This window comes from Anabrus simplex, chromosome 3, assembly GCF_040414725.1.
Source record: "Anabrus simplex isolate iqAnaSimp1 chromosome 3, ASM4041472v1, whole genome shotgun sequence".
NCBI lineage: Eukaryota > Metazoa > Arthropoda > Insecta > Orthoptera > Tettigoniidae > Anabrus > Anabrus simplex.
In genome coordinates this window covers 203,213,007-203,234,875 of record NC_090267.1, presented here as the reverse complement: position 1 = coordinate 203,234,875, position 21,869 = coordinate 203,213,007, and positions in this window count along the sequence as shown.

Sequence of the window (21,869 nt, the reverse complement as noted above, 5' to 3'; positions counted from 1 at the left end):
AGCCGGATGCTCTTAGTGACGCAAAACAAAGATTTTTAAATCGCAAGAATTTGTTTTAAGACTAGTTGCCCTTCCTGACGCAAAACTGGCAGTATCTAGCCTCTTACATCATACACTATTGTTTTCGACCGGTTGCCCTTCCTGAAGTCAAAGAACTAGGATTAAGAATCTGTTTTACAACTACTTGCCCTTTCTAACACGAGAATCGGGGATTTACAGCTTGATGCTCTTCTTAGATTTTAAATCGCTTTATCATGAACTATTGTTTTACAGCCGGATGCCCTTCCTGACGCAAAACTAAGATTTTAAATCGCAAGAATTTGTTTTAAGACTAGTTGCCCTTCCTGACGCACAACTGGCAGTATCTAGCCTCGTACATCATACACTATTGTTTTCGACCGGTTGCCCTTCCTGACGTCAAGGAACTCGGATTAAGAATCTGTTTTACAACTACTTGCCCTTTCTAACACGAGAATCGGGGATTTACAGCTAGATGCACTTCTTAGATTTTAAATCGCTGTATAACGAACTATTGTTTTACAGCCGGATGCCCTTCCTGACGAAAAACTAAGATTTTAAATCGCAAGAATTTGTTTGAAGACTAGTTGCCCTTCCTGACGCAAAACTGGCAGTATCTAGCCTCTTACATAATCACTATTGTTTTCGACCGGTTGCCCTTCCTGACGTCAAAGAACTCGGATTAAGAATCTGTTTTACAACTAGTTACCCTTTCTAACATGAGAATCGGGGATTTACAGCTAGATGCTCTTCTTAGATTTTAAATCGCTGTATCACGAACTATTGTTTTACAGCCGGATGCCCTTCCTGACGCACAACTAAGATTTTAAATTGCAAGAATGTGTTTTAAGACTAGTTGCCCTTCCTGACGCAAAACTGGCAGTATCTAGCCTCTTACATCATACACTATTGTTTTCGACCGGTTGCCCTTCCTGACGTCGAAGAACTCGGATTAAGAATCTGTTTTACAACTAGATGCTCTTTTTAACACGAGAATCGGGGTTTTACAGCTAGATGCTCTTCTTAGATTTTAAATCGCTGTAACACGAACTATTGTTTTACAGCCGGATGCCCTTCCTGACGTAAAACTAAGATTTTAAATCGCAAGAATTTGTTTTGAGACTAGTTACCCTTACTGACACAAAACTAGCAGTATCTAGCCTCTTACATCATATACTATTGTTTTCGACCGGTTGCCCTTCCTGACGTCAAAGAACTAGGATTAAGAATCTGTTTTGTTTTAAGACTAGTTGCCCTTCCTGACGCAAAACTGACAGTATCTAGCCTCTTACATCATACACTATTGTTTTCGACCGGTTGCCCTTCCTGACGTCAAAGAACTCGGATTAAGAATCTGTTTTACAACTACTTGCACTTTCTAACACGAGAATCGGGGATTTACAGCTTGATGCACTTCTTAGATTTTAAATCGCTGTATCACGAACTATTGTTTTACAGCCGGATGCACTTCCTGACGCCAAACTAAGATTTTAAATCGCAAGAATTTGTTTTAAGACTAGTTACCCTTCCTGACGCAAAACTGGCAGTATCTAGCCTCTTACATAATACACTATTGTTTTCGACCGGTTACCCTTCCTGACGTCAAAGAACTCGGATTAAGAATCTGTTTTACAACTAGATGCTCTTTTTAACACGAGAATCGGGGTTTTACAGCTAGATGCACTTCTTAGATTTTAAATCGCTGTATCACGAACTATTGTTTCACAGCCGGATGCCCTTCCTGACGCAAAACAAAGGTTTTTAAAATCGCAAGAATTTGTTTTAAGACTAGTTGCCCTTCCTGTAGCAAAACTGGCAGTATCTAGCCTCTTACATCATACACTATTGTTTTCGACCGGTTGCCCTTCCTGAAGTGAAAGAACTAGGATTAAGAATCTGTTTTACAACTACTTGCCCTTTCTAACACGAGAATCGGGGATTTACGGCTAGATGCTCTTCTTAGATTTTAAATCGCTGTATCATGAACTATTGTTTTACAGCCGGATGCCCTTCCTGACGCAAAACTAAGATTTCAAATCGCAAGAATTTGTTTTAAGACTAGTTGCCCTTCCTGACGCACAACTGGCAGTATCTAGCCTCGTACATCATACACTATTGTTTTCGACCGGTTGCCCTTCCTGACGTCAAGGAACTCGGATTAAGAATCTGTTTTACAAATATTTGCCCTTTCTAACACGAGAATCGGGGATTTACAGCTAGATGCACTTCTTAGATTTTAAATCGCTGTATAACGAACTATTGTTTTACAGCCGGTTGCCCTTCCTGACGCAAAACTAAGATTTTAAATCGCAAGAATTTGTTTTAAGACTAGTTGCCCTTCCTGACGCACAACTGGCAGTATCTAGCCTCGTACATCATACACTATTGTTTTCGACCGGTTGCCCTTCCTGACGTCAAGGAACTCGGATTAAGAATCTGTTTTACAAATACTTGCCCTTTCTAACACGAGAATCGGGGATTTACAGCTAGATGCTCTTCTTAGATTTTAAATCGCTGTATAACGAACTACTGTTTTACAGCCGGATGCCCTTCCTGTCGCAAAACTAAGATTTTAAATCGCAAGAATTTGTTTTAAGACTAGTTGCCCTTCCTGACGCAAAACTGGCAGTATCTAGTCTCTTACATCATACACTATTGTTTTCGGCCGGTTGCCCTTCCTGACGTCAAAGAAGTCGGATTATTAATCTGTTTTACAACTAGATGCTCTTTTTAACACGAGAATCGGGGATCTACAGCTAGATGCTCGCCGGATGCCCTTCCTGACGGCATAAGTTGCCAGGATTTGAATCGCGGTATCCATCATTGTGTCTGCCTTGCGTGTATGCAAGCTCACGCGTATTTTTTTGCTGAGATATCATGCTACTTCCTTTCGCCAGCTAGAGCGGAAACTCGCAGTACTGCGTCTATTTCGTCTTACAACTTGGAGGAGACAACATGTGTACATATAATTTATGATCTTTCATCCCCCTATTTTTTTTTAAAAAACATGTAAGTATGTAGTATCTCGGAACATTCTTATCCGTGTGTGTGTGTGTTTCGAGAAAAAAAAGAGTAACGTGTATCAGTGTTCTAGTCGTGTTGCAATTACTAAGCGAGTGACCCGAGCGAGTTGGCTACGCAGTGTGCTTTCTTGATTTTCGTATGGCATATATCAGAGTATTTGCAATTACTAAGCGTCTTAGCAGTGCGATGAACGAGTTAGCTACGCGGTATTTGATTTTTTTATTTTCGTACTAAGCAAATCATTTGAAGTGTTGCCGAGTTAGCTATGCGATATGTGCACAGTGTGTTTTTTGATTTTTACACTAGGTAAATCATTGAAGTTGTACTTTTGCTCTGGACACATCAAACAATGTTCTTACAGTGTTGTATCGGATCACATGTTAAGGTTAACAACATCGAGTGCAGTGTTCGGTTCTAGTCTTGTTATGTTTCAATCTAATTTTCTTAGAACAAAGGTATCGCCTAACATGTTGTACAGTGTTCGGTTCTACTTGTTTAGTGATCTGAACACATCAATCAATGTTCTGATCACATGTTGTATCGAGTGCAGTGTTCAATTCTAGTCTTGTTATGTTTCAATCTGATCTTCTTAGAACAAAGGTATCCCCTAACATGTTGTACAGTGTTCGGTTCTAGTCTTGTTATGTTTCAATCTAATTTTCTTAGAACAAAGGTATCCCCTCACATGTTGTACAGTGTTCGGTTCTACTTGTTTAGTGATCTGAACACATCGATCAATGTTCTGATCACATGTTAAGGTTAACGACATCGAGCGTAGTGTTCGATTCAAGTCTTGTTATTTTGCAATCTAATTTTCTTAGAACAAAGGTATCCCCTAACATGTTGTACACTGTTCGGTTCTACTTGTTTAGTGATCTGAACACATCAATCAATGTTCTGATCACATGTTAAGGTTAACGACATCGAGTGCAGTGTTCAATTCTAGTCTTGTTATGTTTCAATCTGGTCTTCTTTAGAACAAAGGTATCCCCTAACATGTTGTACAGCGTTCGATTCTACTTATGTAGTGTTATGAACACACCAGACAATGTTTTAATCACATGTTGAAGTTAACGACATCGAGTGCAGTGTTCGATTCAAGTCTTGTTATGTTTCTTTCGTAATCCGCAAGTCTAAACATGCATATCGCTGCACATTCTTGCCTTCGCGATGCGTGTTCGATAAAGTTATGCCTTGACAGAGGAGGAGGAGGAGGCGTAGGTGGTAGGGGGGAGGAGGAGGAGGAAGAGCAGGAGGTAGAGGAGGTGTCGTATAATCTCCTTCAAGATAGTAGATGAGAGGTTAGGTTAGCGAATGCACTAATGTTTAATGATGATAGCTAACGGAATTTCAAATTATCCGTCACCACAATTCAAAGAGATAGCAGCACGGTGCTCTGTTGATTAAATATGGCATCTAGATAGAATTTCAAATTGCCGTCACCACATGTTAAATGTATGTAGCTAGAGATAGCAGCACGATATTCTGTTGAATAAAGATGGTGGATGATAGCTAACGGAAGGTTTTTTATTTTCAAATCCGCCACCACATGTTAAATGCATGTAGCTAAAGATAGCAGTACGAAGCTTTGTTGATTAAAGATGACGGATGACAAGTAACAGAACTTTTCAAATTGCCCGCTACTACAGAGAGCAGCGCGGCGCTCTGTAGATTAAAGGTGGCGGATGACAGCTGACGAAATTACCCGCATGATAGCAGCACAGTGCTCTATTGATTAAAGATGGCGGATGATAGCTGTCAAAAAAGCACGTGGCTTTGTTTACTAAACAAGAGCACGTGGAATTTTCCGCCACCACATTTCAAAGGTATCTAGCTAAAGATGGCAGCACGGTGCTCTCTTGATTAAAGATGGCGGATGACAGCTGTCAAAAAGCACGTAGAATTTGCACCGGCATAAAGAGGGCAGCACGGTGCTCTCTGGCGGTTGACAGCTGTCAGAAAAGCACATGGGTTTGTTTCCAAACAAGAGCGTGTAGAATTTACTACCATCACATAGAGGGCAGCGGGTGCTCTCTAGATTAAAGATGGCGAATGATAGCTGACAAAAAAGCGCATAGGTTTGTTTCCAAACAAGAGCATAAAGAATTTTTCAAATTGCCGCCACTACATTTCAAAGGTATCTAGCTAAAGAGTGCAGCACTGAGGTTTGCGATGCAAGATGGCGGATGACTGCTGTGACGTACCACATTTCAAAGGTAAGTAGCTAATGAGGGCAGCACGGTGCTCTCTGGATTAAAGATGGCGGATGACAGCTGTCAAAAAAGCACGTGGCTTTGTTTCCAAACAAGAGCATAAAGAATTTGCCGCCACTACATTTTAAAGGTATCTAGCTAAAGAGTGCAGCACTGAGGTTTGCGATGCAAGATGGCGGATGACAGCTGTGACGTACCACATTTCAAAGGTAAGTAGCTAAAGAGGGCAGCACGGTGCTCTCTGGATTAAAGATGGCGGATGACAGCTGTCAAAAAAGCACGTGGCTTTGTTTCCAAACAAGAGCATAAAGAATTTGCCGCCACTACATTTCAAAGGTATCTAGCTAAAGAGTGCAGCACTGAGGTTTGCGATGCAAGATGGCGGATGACAGCTGTGACATACCACATTTCAAAGGTAAGTAGCTAAAGAGGGCAGCACGGTGCTCTGTGGATTAAAGATGGCGGATGACAGCTGCACGTGGCTTTGTTTCCAAACAAGAGCATAAAGAATTTGCCGTCACTACATTTCAAAGGTATCTAGATAAAGAGTGCAGCACTGAGGTTTGCGATGCAAGATGGCGGATGACAGCTGTGACGTACCACATTTCAAAGGTAAGTAGCTAAAGAGGGCAGCACGGTGCTCTCTGGATTAAAGATGGCGGATGACAGCTGTCAAAAAAGCACGTGGCTTTGTTTCCAAACAAGAGCATAAAGAATTTGCCGCCACTACATTTCAAAGGTATCTAGCTAAAGAGTGCAGCACTGAGGTTTCGGATGCAAGATGGCGGATGACAGCTGTGACGTACCACATTTCAAAGGTAAGTAGCTAAAGAGGGCAGCACTGTGCTCTATGGATTAAAGATGGCGGATGACAGCTGCACGTGGATTTGTTTATCTCACGCTAGTGAGTTTAAGTTGGTAGCACTAAGGTTTAGGCCCGCCAAGATGGCAGCACTACCGATGACAGGTGACGAATTTACATCTACTACGATAAAGAGGGCAGCATAGTGCTCTGTGGTTTAAAGATGGCGGATGACAGCTGTCAAAAAAGCACGTGGCTCTCAAAAAGCACGTGGCTTTGTTTACCACACGCTAGTTAGGCAGTACTGAGGTTAGCGATGCGTTGTTGTCGATGACAGCTGTCAAAAATCACGTGGCTTTGTTTACAAATTCAAATTTCCCGCGGGTGGTGGAGGAGGCCTCTGGGATGCCTCTGGCTGTGGTGGTGGTGGAGGAGGCATCTGGGAGGCCTCTGGCTGTGGTGGTGGTGGAGGTGGCTTCTGGGAGCCGGTGGGGGTGGTGGCGCCCGAACTGTCCAATTATACTACTTGTTTGGTGTCCTATTATTGCTAAAAGTATTGTAGGGCCAATTCCTAATAACGACACCATTAAATCTGACCGATACTGACTGAGTTCTCTTCCTCAAGTGACTGAACAGGAAAGGTCGCTCAGATATTTCCAGCAAGATGGACCTACAGCACATACCGCCCGTAATTCAGTGAATGCTGTGCGTGATGACTTCGGGAACAAAATAACCAGTGCAAGTTTATGGCCAGCCTGCGTTCCCGATTTAACGCCTTACCACTTTTATGTATGGGATAGTTTGAAAAATAGATTGTATAGAAATATACCCTTGCCATAGAAGAACAGTAAAACGCAATTCGCACAGAAATTTTTAAGAGTCATGAGCCTGAATTGTAGAGTGGAATATCATCACACGCTATAACGCTCGTCTACTGTAATGGCAGTGGTGGCTGGTGGTATCTGAATCTGGGTGTTGCACCAAAACTTTCAGTGTCACATTTTAATAGCTTACAGAAATAACGGGAGACTCTATTATCGTTAAGTAACGAACTACATTCATACTAAAACTGAAATATATCTGGTAATTACAACCCAGGAAATAAGAGGTTAATTATAAAATGTAACAACAGTTATTCTTAATAATAATAATAATAATAATAATAATAATAATAATAATAATAATAATAATAATAATAATAATAATAATGTAATTAGCTTTACGTCCATCTAACGACCTTTTTACGGTTTTCGGAGGCGCCGAGGTGCCAGAATTTAGTCCCGCAGAAGTTCTTTTACTTGCCAGTAAATCTAGTAACACGAAGCTGACGTATTTGAGCATCTTCAAATACCACCGGAGTGAGCCAGGATCGAACCTGCCACGTTGGGGTCAGAAAGCGCCGTAATTGTCTGAGTCACTCAGCCTGGTAAAGTTACTTTTGCCTCACTCGAATTGAAAATTTGCCCTCCTGTTTTTCATTCAAGCAAGGTGTTGGTAATATTGTGGGTGGTCTGGTATGGCGTGGAAAAGAAATTACGCAGCAAGTTAGAACCCCGGTTAGGATCGCGAAGCTGTGATCTTGCATTCGGGGGGATGGTTGGTTCGTACACCATAGTCGGAAGCCCTGAAGATGGTTTTCCGCGGTTTGCCATTTTCACAACAGGCAAATGCTATGGCTGTGCCCTAATTAAAGCCATGGTGGCTTCCTTCCAACTCCTGGCCCTTTCCTATCCCATCATCTTTAAGACCTATCTGCGTCGGTGCAACGTACAGATAAAATTGTAAATTTAAAACATGGAAATGAAATTACCTTTGCGAGAGGAAAGAAAGTAGGAATGAATTAATCTCCGTAGAGGGCGCAATCTATCGGGGACATTTGTAACTGTTTCTTGGTAGGGGACTATAGGTGGGTCGGCACAAGGTTGCACTTGACAGTTGTAAGTCATGTTGGCACCACTACAAAAATGAAATGAAGAACGTCACTCGTCAATCAGAATCACCAATCTACTACTTTTTATGTGAGATACAGTTACGCATTTTATTCATGTTAATTCGTATTTAATTCCGTTTAGTGCTTATAATATTTTATTTGCAGATCAATTTGTGGAACGCATATGTCAAACATTAGGGCTTTCAAAGCGTACTGTTATTCAGACAGGTGCCTCCATGAACAGAAGGAAAAAGGGACTCGTTTCTTGGAACGCACTTTTATTTCTAATTTTTTTCTATCATGCTTTAATAAATTATTATATTAAAAAAACACCTTTCCAATACACAAAATCCTTATATTTAGGATGAAACCATTTAATTACAAATTGGACATGTTTCGCTCAATCTTAGTGAGCATCATCGGCCATAGATAACATAAATCAATGGTGGGTCAGGGCCCTGCAAGTCAGTTACCATTTAACATCAGTAAACAACCAAGGGACCAATTCACACACGGGGTACACCCGATTTAAATTTCACCTACTAGATCAGTAATTCTCCGCAAATATGTGTTATTATTCATCGCACGGTAACAATGCATGAAATTTAAAGTACTGGAAATTATACTTATTGAAACTTCTCATTTTTTATAAAGCTAATATTCCTTTAAAATTCCCATGACGATGCACAATAATCACACAATATACAGCCTAGTGTTCAGTCCGGCTATCTTCTTCTTCCTCTTCTTCTTAATCGTTTTCCCTCCAGAGTCGGTTTTTCCCTCGGACTCAGCGAGGGATCCCACCTCTACCACCTCAAGTGCAGTGTCCTGGAGCTTCAGACTCTGGGTCGAGGGATACAACTGGGGAGGATGACCAGTACCTCGCCCAGGCGGCCTCACCTGCTATGCTGAAAAGGGGCCTTGTGGAGGGATGGGAAAATTGGATGCGACAGGTAAGGGAGAGGGAAGGAAGCGGCCGTGGCCTTAAGTTAGATACCATCCGGGCATTTGCCTGGAGGAGAAGTGGGAAACCACGGAAAACCACTTCCAGGATGGCTGAGGTGGGAATCGAACTCACCTCTACTCAGTTGACCTCCCGAGGCTGAGTGGACCCCGTTCCAGCCCTCGTACCACTTTTCAAATTTCGTGGCAGAGCCGGGAATCGAAACCGGACCTCTGGGGGTGGCAGCTAATCACGCTAACTACTACACCACAGAGGCGGACCAGTCCGGCTATCGCTGTACTTATATAAGATTATCCCCGTGATGTTGGAACGAAGGAACGAACGAATTAATTTGAATTTTGTGTACCTCATCCGAGATAGAAATAGAGTGAGAGTTAATGTTTGAAATGCACAGACAAAATTAAAATTTTACTAGAGGTCATGTGCTGCTCCACAGATTTTGTTGTAAATAGGTGAGATAACGTGTCTTGATATGAAATTTCTCCGTTATCTGCCCGGGTGAATTTTTTGATTGGTTACTGTGTTACGTGTCAAGTGAATTTTTGTAGATTTCTTTATTGTGACTTTGATTGATTTTTTCGAACTATTTTGTACTTTTAAAGTTATAGTTGTGTGTTTACTTTAAACTTTTAATTTAAATTTTTCGCATGGAACTTCGTCCTTTTTGCAGCTCATATTGTCTGGGAAGTATTTGATCCTTTCTTGTAAATAATAAAAATAAGTGATTATTGTATGCATTTACGCGACGCGCTATAGATATGATGCATACGATTCCAACTGTAATTGGGACTGTCACCAAACAGTCTAGTGAACCCGGAAACCGGAGATTCAACACTAATCTTGGTCATTTTGGACATTTTATGTCTCACCCTGTTGCCGATGGTGGCTGAACTTGGACTCAAGTGTCATCCGGAGTGTCTCTATTCATCCCAGCGACCCCCAAAACTAATGATTATACACTAATATAGGTATTTTTCGATTATTTTTACATGCCACTTCCCCTACACCACCCTTCGGGGTGCTGGGTGTGTTTTACTCCCACAGTACTTTCCTCCAGATAATATTTCTATGTGTACCAATGTTTGGTCGAGATTGCAGGTTGGCCTATAGTCGCCATCATTTTTAATCGTTTAACTCCACCGATATCTTTTCGTAAAGATATTTCTCCTGAAGTGTATGCAACCCGGTGTGTACAGAGTGTATCGCGGGCTAGAGTAAGCATTCGCCTGCAATTACTGGAGTGAGCATTCAGTGATTTTATATTAGTTATATTTATATTAGAGACCTATCGATACCTGATGAACCGAGCTCGATAGCTGCAGTCGCTTAAGTGCTGCCAGTATCTAGTAATCGGGAGATAGTGTGTTCGGGCCCCACTGTCGGCAGCCCTGAAGATGGCTTTCCGTTGTTTCCCATTTTCACACCAGGCAAATGCTGGGGCTGTACCTTAATTAAGGCCACGGCCGCTTCCTTCCCACTCCTAGGCCTTTCCTATCCCATCGTCGCCATAAGACCTGTCTGTGTCGGTGCGACGTAAAGCAAATAGCAAAAAAAATCGATACCTGATGATCCAAAGGCAGGTAATTCCGAAGATAATAAAATAAAAATGAGGCAAATCGGTCGAGTAGAATGGGCAGACGGACAGGACAAAGCTGCTTTGAGTAAACTTTTTTAATATATAGATTTGTACGATTGTCTTTAATATCATAACCAGCTCGAATTACATCCATCTCCGGGAAGAAAATAGCAGTTTACGAGGCAATTACGACTTTCTCCTACAGTTCTTTTTCCAAAAGAAAGTTGCAAGAATTGATGGATAGTGCAAAAACTATATCAGTCATTACCTAATCTCTGAATTCCCTTTGTCTTTCGTTGTATCTGCTTCGAGTTTTCTTGCTGTGTTTGCGAGGTGAACTGTTTACAGGCCATTTCCAGCAGGTAAACCAATGTTAGCACCCGCCACAACTAAACGTTTAACCTATTTGCCATCACTTAATTACGCTCTCTACACTGTTCGATGTTTACCTCTCAGTCAAGAAGGTATACAACAATCATTACCGACTGTATTCCAGATCAGCGGGTGGGAATGTGTTCTTCTAATGTTCATTTCTAGTAGAGAGAAGAGTTCAACTCCCATTACCTTCAGTTAGAAACAAAAAATAGTAATCAGAGAAATGGCTGGGAAGGAGAGAGAGAGAGAGAGAATTTAAAATTAACTTGAATTTTACACTGTTGTTACCGGTCTCGTGAGTGCCTGACCCCCAGAGGCCCTGGGTCAGATTTCCGTCCAGGGCAGGGATTTTTACCTGGATCTGAAGGTTGGTTCGAGGTCCACTCAGCCCAAGTGATTAAAATTGAGATAGCGACCTCGGTCTAGAAAACCAAGAATAACGTCCCAGAGGATTCGGCGCACTGACCATGCTTCACATTGTAATCTGCAGGCCTTCAGGATGAACATCGGTCGCTTGGTAGGCCAAAGCTCATCAGGGCAGCGCCATGCTGTTTGGTGGAAGCGTTTGCACTTTTGTTAAGTTAATAAATAATGATTGGAGTAAGCCAGGAAGAAAAGCAAAACTATATAATATTATCACAAGAATGTGAGGAAAGAAACTTCAGAAAGTTAAAAACAGAGAAGATTCATGTAGCTAGTTGTAAGGATATAAGTTTTACATTAGTGATGTCCTAGAATCCATAACTTAGTTGAAGTTCGTGAATTATCTCGAAAGTGTAAGTTTGTGCAATGTTAAGAGATACTTCCAAGAAGGATTTAGTGAAAAAATATAAGCTATCTTAATTATTTTTGTAACATTTTATTAGCTACAATATATTTGGTATTTTGTATTATTAACAACTAATTGTAAGTATTAGTAATGATCACAATAAATGCATACTCTTTCTACAGTTTTTTTTTTTTTTTTTACAATAGAATACTCCCAGCTGCTAGTTCCGGATCGCCAGAAACTGGGGAGAGAATAATAATTTATTGCAATCCAAATTATTTGATACATGCATGATTTTGTTACAATTAATGTATATATTACTATCTTAAATATTACAATTACGCCTACTCACTAATTACACACGATCTATAAATTGTAGTTTCTAAGTTTTCTTATATATTTCTAAATAGGTACATTTTAATGTTATTTGTTTTTACGTCCCACTAACTACTTTGACGGTTTTCGAAGACGCCGGATTGCCAGAATTTCGTCCCGCAGGAGTTCTTTTAGGTGCCAGTAAACCTATCTATACGAGGCTGACGTATTTGAGCATCTTCAAATACCACCGCACTGAGGCAGGATCGAACCTGCCAAGTTGGGGTAAGAAGGCCAACGCCTCAACCGTCTGAGCCACTGAGCCGGGCAATTATTTTGTCCTAGACGTTAACATTGTTATACAGTCTAGAACAACATGTGTCTTACCCCTATTAATTCGTGTTAGTGCAAGTATTTTTTTGTGTGTGTCACTAGTCTGAATAATGTTATCCTTAGCTTACAATAACATTATGAATGAATGAATGAATGAATGATTAAATGGATGATTTGCGGTATTGGTTTATATTAATACACTGCATGATTGAATGGATGATGAATGAATGATTAAATCAGTGAATGAATGAATGAATGAATAAGTGATTTGAGGATTTAATGAGTTGAATGCTCTCCGCCTACATCTACGGAACTCCAGCAGATATGGTGAAAACATCCCATGTGCATGAATGAATGAATGCATGATTAATGAACGATCTGTTTTCATGCATACATGAAAAGAGGTGTCTCTCCCAGTCACGGATAACCACCAACTAGGGAGAGATCTTTCATTATTAAATAAATGAATGAATGAGTGAATGAATGAGCGACTGGCTGAATGAATTGCCTGATTGGATTGGATTTCGTGAGCCGATGAACACTCATCTCTCCCAATCACGGATAGCCACCTACTGGGTAGAGAGCATTCGTTAATGAATGGTCAAGTGAATGATTGAATGAACTGAATGTTCTCAGCCTTCATCTACGGCACTCCGGCAGATAAGGTGAGAACATTCCATATGGGACAAAGAATGAATGAATGAATGAATGAATGAATGAACTGAATGATGAATGAATAAGTGATTGGATGATTGGATGAGTTGAATGCTCTCAACCTACATCTGCGGACTTTCAGCAGATAAGGTGAGAACATTCCATGTCGATGAATACATGACTGAATGAGTGAATGGATGATTAATGCATGAATGCAGGAGTGAATGAACTGAATTCAAAATGCAAAATCTCTCTCGAGTTGCTGGCCATCCGTGGTAGTGATTCATTATTAATTCATTCTGTGGATTAGAAGTCGAATGTCGGTCTACGAATCCAAGATCGCAAGTTGAAACCCGGAAGAGGTAGTCGTATCGGAAACAAGTACAGTACTTTCGACACTCCAATTCTCACGAACGATGGCGGCATGTAAAATACCTCTGGTGACACACTTGGCGTTTAAAAAAATGCAAAGTCATCTCCGTACAGGCTATGAAGGCCCTAGGAGGGTTGGAAGGTAAAGGCTTGGTGGATAGAATGATGAGTAGAATGGTTATCTCAACGCTCGTCCTCCTTTGCCAAACCCCCACCCCACCCCACCCCACCCCACCCAACCACACCCCACCCCACCCCACCCCACCCAACCCAATCCCACCCCACACCCCCACCCCCGCCACCAAGAAATTAACCTGGTACTCATTTTCCGTGTAGGCTTAGTGAACATCGGAGCCATGTGCAACTCCGCAAATGGAAATCCCATTGCTTATTTATTTAATGTTTGATTTCGTGACGTGGAATCGAACCCAACACTTGGCATTAACCCGAGAAAAATACCACCCAAGAATTCTAGTTTCTCTGTCATACAATATAGTAACAGCGGTAAGTCAGGCAGCATAAATGGGGTCAATTCAAAATGCCTACACACTGTTGCTAATATCACCCATTTATTCAAGTTATACATTCATTGAGCGTCACCTAAGGAAATGTAATATATTCAAAGCCACTTTTACTCCTATCAGTATAAGAGACGCCGAAATGTGAATTTTGTTTTTTATTAGGCCAGTAAACGTATCACATGGGTATTTCACATTGAAGCATTGCTGGATTATGTTGAGATTCAAATCTATTATCTGGGACATAGAATGCGAGTTCTTTAACAACTGTGCTATTCACTCGGCCAGAGTAAACTACCAATTACACCACTGCCGTCAAGAGACTTCTAGGTCGATGTGGCTCGATTTACACGGAAGGACGTCGATTCGATTTCCCGACAGCAATTCGAACAATTTAGGAAACGAGACTTCCACTTCCAGCGGTGCACATAACCCTAAGGCGGCTTACATCAAAAATGAGTACCAGGTCAAATCCAGCGGCAAAGGCGGCCGGGCGTAGAGATAACAACTATAGTCCATCAAGCGCTGAGGTTCCGGATAGTAGAAGCCTCTACATTCCACCACTCCAAGGGCCTTCATGACCTGTACGGAGATGGCTTTGTTTTTTCTTTACAACTGCCGTCGTCTTTAGTTGATGACCCTCGTCTTACCAGGTGTATGCATAAGTCTTTTCCGGTTTCACTAAGAGATGGCACCAGCAAACAGTACGCAGACTATGAATTTGACACATACGTCAGCTTGTTCGCCTGACATTAACCTACCAACACACACATGTTGAGTCCACCAAACACTAGAGTCTGTGTTGTATCGTTCAGTGATCATGTCGACGTTTGTGCCTGAAAAAAACATTTGAGGCACGCATTGCTTTTCTTATTTAATCAAAAGAAACAGGCTGTGGAAAGTCATCGTTTGCTTGTAGAAACATATGGTGAACACGCTCCATTGATAATAACATGTGAGACATGGTTTCGACAATTAAAACGTGGTGATCTCAATGTGAAAGACAGTGCGCGCTCTGGTAGACCACAAAAGTGCAAAGACGAGCAATTGCAGGTGTTTTTGGATGAAACTGTTAATGCACAACATTATCGGTAACAAATGATTCATTTAAATCACGCATTGATCGAAAGACGACTGGAATGGGCCATAAGACACCGCAAAGTGATGTTGCTACACGACAATGCGCCGTTTCACACAGCAAAACCAGTGAAAGACACCTTAAAAACGCTTGGATGGGACATCACTCCTCAACCGCCGTACTCTCCCGACCTGGCACCATCTGACTATCACCTCTTCACATCAATGGGACACGCGCTCGCAGAGCAGCACTTCAGCAATTTCGAGGAAGTTGGGAAATGGCTCTACGAATGGTTTTCGGTAAAAGACAAGCAGTTTTTCTGGCATGGTATTCATAACTTACCTGAAAGATGGGCAAAGTGTGTAGAAGCCGATCGTAAATATTTTGAAAAAATGAATTACCCTTGAAAATGACGTGTTTTCTTTACCACAAAAACCGGCAACAACTTACACATACACCTGGTACTCGTCATCATATTATCCGAAGTACTGAATTCAAGTTGACTTAAGAATGTTTTCAGTTTCGATATAATAAATTACAGAAGAGGGAATGGCGTAACCATATTGGAACACCATACTCCGTGATATCATTTAAGTAAAACCAGATAATCCTGAACTATTTTAGACGTGAAGTACGTCTTTTGTTTAATTCTTGCACTGTACCCATGGAGAATTTCGATCGTCAGACGAGACTATAGTAAGTTCGGCTTCATAACTTTGCTACTACAAATTTTATCTAAGTAGTTCATATATGATTAGAAAGGTATATTATTTGAAAATATTTTCAATAATCTGGGTGGAGACTTCTACCAGCATGTATTGATATGGCTATTGTCGCGATACGGTAAAATTAATACGACTCGTGACTTCGTGATGTACGGTGTTAAATTTGTCTCGTAGAAATCTATCATACTAGCTACCATTGGTCACTATAACTTCTATAACTTGGTGACCAGGTCAGTTGAAACGTTGAAAATTGTACTAAATTTGCAAATCATCTAAATGTCTTCAGTTTAAACAAACCAGAAACTACTGCAAACACGTTGAGGAAGGTAGAGAGGAATCTGAGGGATCGTATAAACCCAAGAAGCCCTCAGCAGAACTTGCCAGAGATTAGCATCAGCGCAAGAAATTGGAGGCGTCCTCGCAGCGGGACGTACAGCTCAGCACTTCCATCACGCCTGTGGAGTCTGTGGACCAGGAGTCGGTTACAGATGACCAGACATTCGCTAGGGACCTCTCGCAGACCATTTATGACTACCGGCAGCTCGTGAAGGATTTTTCTACACCCATTTCGATCTACTCCATTTCTGAGAAAGACATATTCTACCTCTGACACAGCCCACCCGTTTTTATTTCCAATACAAATTCATTTCACATGCAGCAGAAACAAATGACCAATGACTATTACGTTCTTCAGTCAGACCTTTTGCATTTAAACATCACATTATGTCAACAATAATTAAATATATACTCAGTGTTACTCATCCTTCTGAAAGCCCGTTAGGATAACCAGCGTTAGTTAATCACATGCGTTTGTTGGCTTGAAAAGGAGGGGGAAAATACTAACCACCCCGCCGCTTGTGTACTCAAGCTGAGGGTGCCAGCTTAGTGGTCCCCTGGTCTGGCTAGGAACACTGACAAGATCACCAACACCCTAGCCTAGGTAAGACACTTGTTTAAATTATAGTCCAGGAAATACTGACCTTCAGAGGAAGTGGATTTCTTGAAAATGACGGGGGCAGTTTCAGTTAAAACGGTGGGAGCTACAGACCCAATTGGACCGAACGAGTTGGTTTGCGTCGCGTTGCTTTGAACTTACATTAGGGAGACAGTTGGTTTGAACCCCCTAGTCAGCAGCGCTGAAAATAGTTTTCTGTGGTTTCCAAGTTTCACACCTTAATTAAGGTCACGGTGACTTCCTTCCCGTTCCTAACCCTATACTATTCCATTAGGCTTGTCTTGTGTCGGTGAGACGTAAAACAAATGGCTATTGGACCACGGTTTACAAGCCCTCGAATTAATTTATCCTATTTCCGCCAAGAAGCCGATCGTATAACCCAATTTATTATACTAAACCTAAGAGGGTTGAATATCAATTAGGGAATATCAAACAGGAAAAAGTAAATCATTTAAAGTAGGATATGTACTGTATTCTCCCAGAATGGTCTAATCGAATCAGGGTGTTACAAGGCCATTTCAGAGAGATTTGTAATTAGAGTTGTGTTTATCATTTTATTTACCTCGTAGGCCTATACGGAAATGCACCAGATGATGTCAAATTGACTGCATTCACTCTCAGGTGCGTTCCAGATAGGTATTTTTCATTGCAGTACTGCAACAAGCAACTTCACACGGCAACAGGGCTGTGTGCAGGTCGCTGTACAGTTTTCTGCTTAGTGTAAGATATCAGCTTGATTCCACTTGTAGACACGTCCCCGGTAATGGTGTTCTGCTGTCCTTTCCTTTTTAATTGTCTACCGTGACTTATTTCTTCCGGAGTTATCTCGAGAAATAAATCTTGAAGACTAAAACCAATGCTACTATGTAGCAATTGTAGACGAAATATTCTTCTGAATTTTTACGAATCCCTGCTATCGTTATATAGAGAAGGTGATGGTAAAGTTGAGCTGTACTAGTAAATGGAAGTAGAAGTGTAGCGACGTATAAATAAATGTAGGTGTATGTATGTTGGGTATTAAGCCCGAAGGCTGGTTTGATCCTCTGCAGCTCAACCAACAGCTGTCATAAATAGTCTAGCGTACTAGGGAAATGAGGAGTAAGGTAGTTTCCGGTTGCTTTCCTCACCGAGCCAGAAGTTGCTATTACATATCAGTCTGCCAAGCCCACTGAAATGCATGCACCAACCGACCCTATAAGCGATATTTTCACACCATTCATAACAGGGACTGGCTGCATAAGGAATGGTATTACTATCATCACTCATACCTCAGTCACTTTCTTATTGTCTAAGCCAAGGATGAGACTGAGACAGGTCAATGAAAGTAACAAATTTGATATAGCCCATACCAGAAGACATAGCGCACTGTAAACACTACATCTCGCCAGCAAAGGCATAAATGTAGGTATGAAGGTGAAAATAGTCATGAATTAATGAAAAGCTTGAAGGTACCCTAGAAACTTAAAATTGGTACCCCCTTCAATATAAACAGAAGTCGAAAATTGGTCAGATTCCTCCAGGTACCGAGCTGATGGTGGGTGGGTATTCGAAACTGGAGATCAGCAGCAAAATAACAAGTATGCAAGTTTAAGACTTTTTCAAAGTGATAATCTGTAGTTTTTGTAGGTGAACGGTGTGGTGGTCGTCGCCTATACAGGGGGCTACCCGGCATTTTCCTTTTTGCAGGAGACTGGAAAACACAGAAAACCATTTTAGGGCACCTGAATATGGGAACTAACCTCTCCGCCTTTCGAATGAAGAGCTAATTAAGTTTTACCTAGACAAAATGTTGAGAGAAATTTTCGAGATATTAAGGAGGTAAGAACATATATAATTGATCAATAACGAAAGCTCCGTTGAAGAGATCCCATTGGTTGACAGTAGCCGAGGGGGCCCTGGTACAATTACAGTATACAATGAAACGGCCTTAATCTGTTATTAATTAGGAATCATTCCTGTCTGGATCAATGAAAGTTAGAATTAATTCAATTAACCTGGGGTCATGACATACAGTTCAATAAATATGTAATGAAGAAATTATATAGTATATTGTACATTATGGCATTTATTACCTTTATAGGCAAGATGCATACGACTGTTTTGAATTAAATATCAAAGTTTTGAGTTTTAATAATATATTTTAGCTTGTTCTTTGTATTATTATTATTATTATTATTATTATTATTATTATTATTATTATTATCATTTATAGCTTTCACTCCTTAACCGATAGGGGTAAGACGGGCCTCCTAGAGGGTACGCCCTCTCTCAAGCTTTAAAGCGCATGCTAGTTAACGTCACTAGAGAATTCTGAGCTACTCGATCTCGCTCGACCAAGCTTGACACGCCGGTTCGTAACGCCAGTACTCGAGCCTACACGAGCGAGCGGCACATCCCTCTTCAATACATTCGTGTTCGGTGCGTTTAAGTGGTAGCGTATTTATTTATTGATACTACAGTAACATATTTAATGAGTCAGTTAGAATCTGGTGATTATTTATTTGGAGATCATGATAATTTGTGTCCAGAGAAACAAATTTTAGGCCACAAAATATTTTTCATGGGAGCTCTGGACTTCGTTCAACCGGTTATACCTCCATACATACAGTAATTAGTGGAAATATCAGAAACATCAACGATGTCACGCACTGGATATGTGTTTATCACGTTCGCTTCAATACAAACGTTTACGAAAATTTAAACATTAATACTTTGTTGCCAGAAAAGCAGGAGTTTATATCCAGAACTTTCCTAACACCTAACTAACTTTTGCCACGTCCAGTATCTTTGACAGGAATCCATCGGGAGGATGTTGTATTCATGTAATTCAACACTATCATGGAGCAGCTGCTGTCCAGACAATTAAAAACCCTCTACTTTATGGCCCAAAATTAAGATTTTTTAACTAAAAGAAATAACTTCGTCCGCTTCTGTGGTGTAGTGGTTAGCATGATTAGCTGCCACCCCCGAAGGCCCGGGTTCGATTCCCGGCTCTGCCACGAAATTTGAAAAGTGGTATGAGGGCTGAAACGGGGTCCACTCAGCCTCGGGAGGTCAACTCAGTAGAGGTGGGTTCGATTCCCACCTCAGCCGTCCTGGAAGTGGTTTTCCGTGGTTTCCCACTTCTCCTCCAGGCGAATGCCGGGATGGAACCTAACATAAGGCCACGGCCGCTTCCTTCCCTCTTCCTTGCCTATCCCTTCCAATCTTCCCATCCCTCCACAAGGCCCCTGTTCAGCATAGCAGGTGAGGCCGCCTGGGCGAGGTACTGGTCATTCTCCCCAGTTGTATCCCCGACCAAGAGTCTGAAGCTCCAGGACACTGCCATTGAGGCGGTAGAGGTGGGATCCCTCGCTGTGTCCGAGGGAAAAGCCGACCCTGGAGGGTAAACAGATGATGATGATGATGATGATGAGAAATAACTTCAGAGAATGGCATCTAACACCCGGCAAAGGAGAACTAGGTAAAAATGACATTATCGAGATTCCACAAAGCCAAATTTTATTGTATATGTATGTGGTTCTTTACATTCTAGCAAGAGTAGAATGTTATTCTAAAGTAACCATTTTTTGCCCTACCAACGAATTAGTTAACGGTATCAACCAGCACATTCACATTGACTTCGTAGAATGCCATGATGTTAATTAAGTAGTACATTATCCTGTTGAATTTCCCAACTTAACTTAACTTAACTTCTCCTTCAGGTGTGCCACCTCAAAAGTTAGAATTGAAAATTGGATGTGTCGTAATTATTCTTTGCAGCCTAAATACTAAACCTGGTATGTGCAACGCAACGAAACTTGCTGTACTGAAGCTAGACAAAAATATAATTTATGCAGAAATTCTGACGGCTCAGCTTCAGGAGGAAGGTGATTTATTCCAAGAACACATTTAGCACCTGTTAATCCCGATATAAGTTACCATCCGCTTTCAAATGGGGGCAATTTCCTCTACATTTCCCCTTCTCTGTCACAATCACCAAGACACAGGGAGAGAAGCAGATCTACAGATTATCTATTTTCAGCATTTATGTAATCGTGTAAAAGTAATTTATTCGGTTTATGTTTATAGTAAAACCGTTTTAGCGTCACGAACAGATGTCAATTCACTCATACTTTCTAGACAAATACAGAAGAGGAGAATTTTGTAACTTATCAAAGTTATTTGACTGATAAGAATTAGGAGTATAGAAGAGGAATTATCCACCTTTGAATGCAAAATGATATGGAATAATTAAAAGTTACACCTTTTCATACTCGTATATATATGGGACCGGTTTTGACTCTTTTAATCAGAACCCCTGAATACATGTTACTGCTATATATCGGGTATATTGTTTATAATCCAAAGCATCAACAGTTATTTGATCGATATCAATTCAGAAGACAAATCACGGTAGAGCTGAACGCTGAATCCTCCATATCAAGCTGGACATACATGCAGTGATAAATATGATAAGGAATGTGTTGTTACGACAACCATTCATGTGGGACTTTCAAATAAGTTAACGTAAATTAAATTTGACAAAGCATGTTATAGGCTGACATATAGTAACTTAAAGTGATTTTAAACTCTGTGTGTAGAGTATTTTAACGTGTTCTTGTGTTTTTCGACGTGTTTTTTCTAGTATTTAAATGTTTTGTATACTTTTATTAAGTTGCCGATTTTAAATTACATGACTCAAGATGAATCTACACAAGGGTCGAAACCGTTCCCGTATATATGAAATGGTGTATTTTAGTTATTCCATTGAATTTTGTATTGAAAGGTTGACAATTCCTCCCCTATCCTCATGAATTTTGTGTCAATACGGATCAAATACGAAGTTTCTTAGTTACGATGTTAAGGATTATGCCTAAATAAGACCACATCCGCAACATTTCTGGTGCTAGACCAATCCTATTCAATCATCGCATAAAACCTATCTGAGTTGCACAATGTTGAAATGAAATGGCGTATGGCTTTTAGTGCAGGGAGTGTCCGAGGACGTGTTCGGCTCGTCAGGTACATGCCTTTCGATTTGACTCCCGTAGGCGACCTGCGCGTCGTGATGAGGATGAAATGATGATGAAGACAACACATACACCCAGCCCCCGTGTCAGAGAAATTAACCAATGATGGTTAAAGTTCCCGACCCTGCCGGGAATCGAACTGGGCCCCTGTGACTTAAGGCCAGCACGCTAACCATTTAGCCACGTAGCCGGACTGCACAACGTTAAACGTTTAGTACACAGATCTTCATATGGGG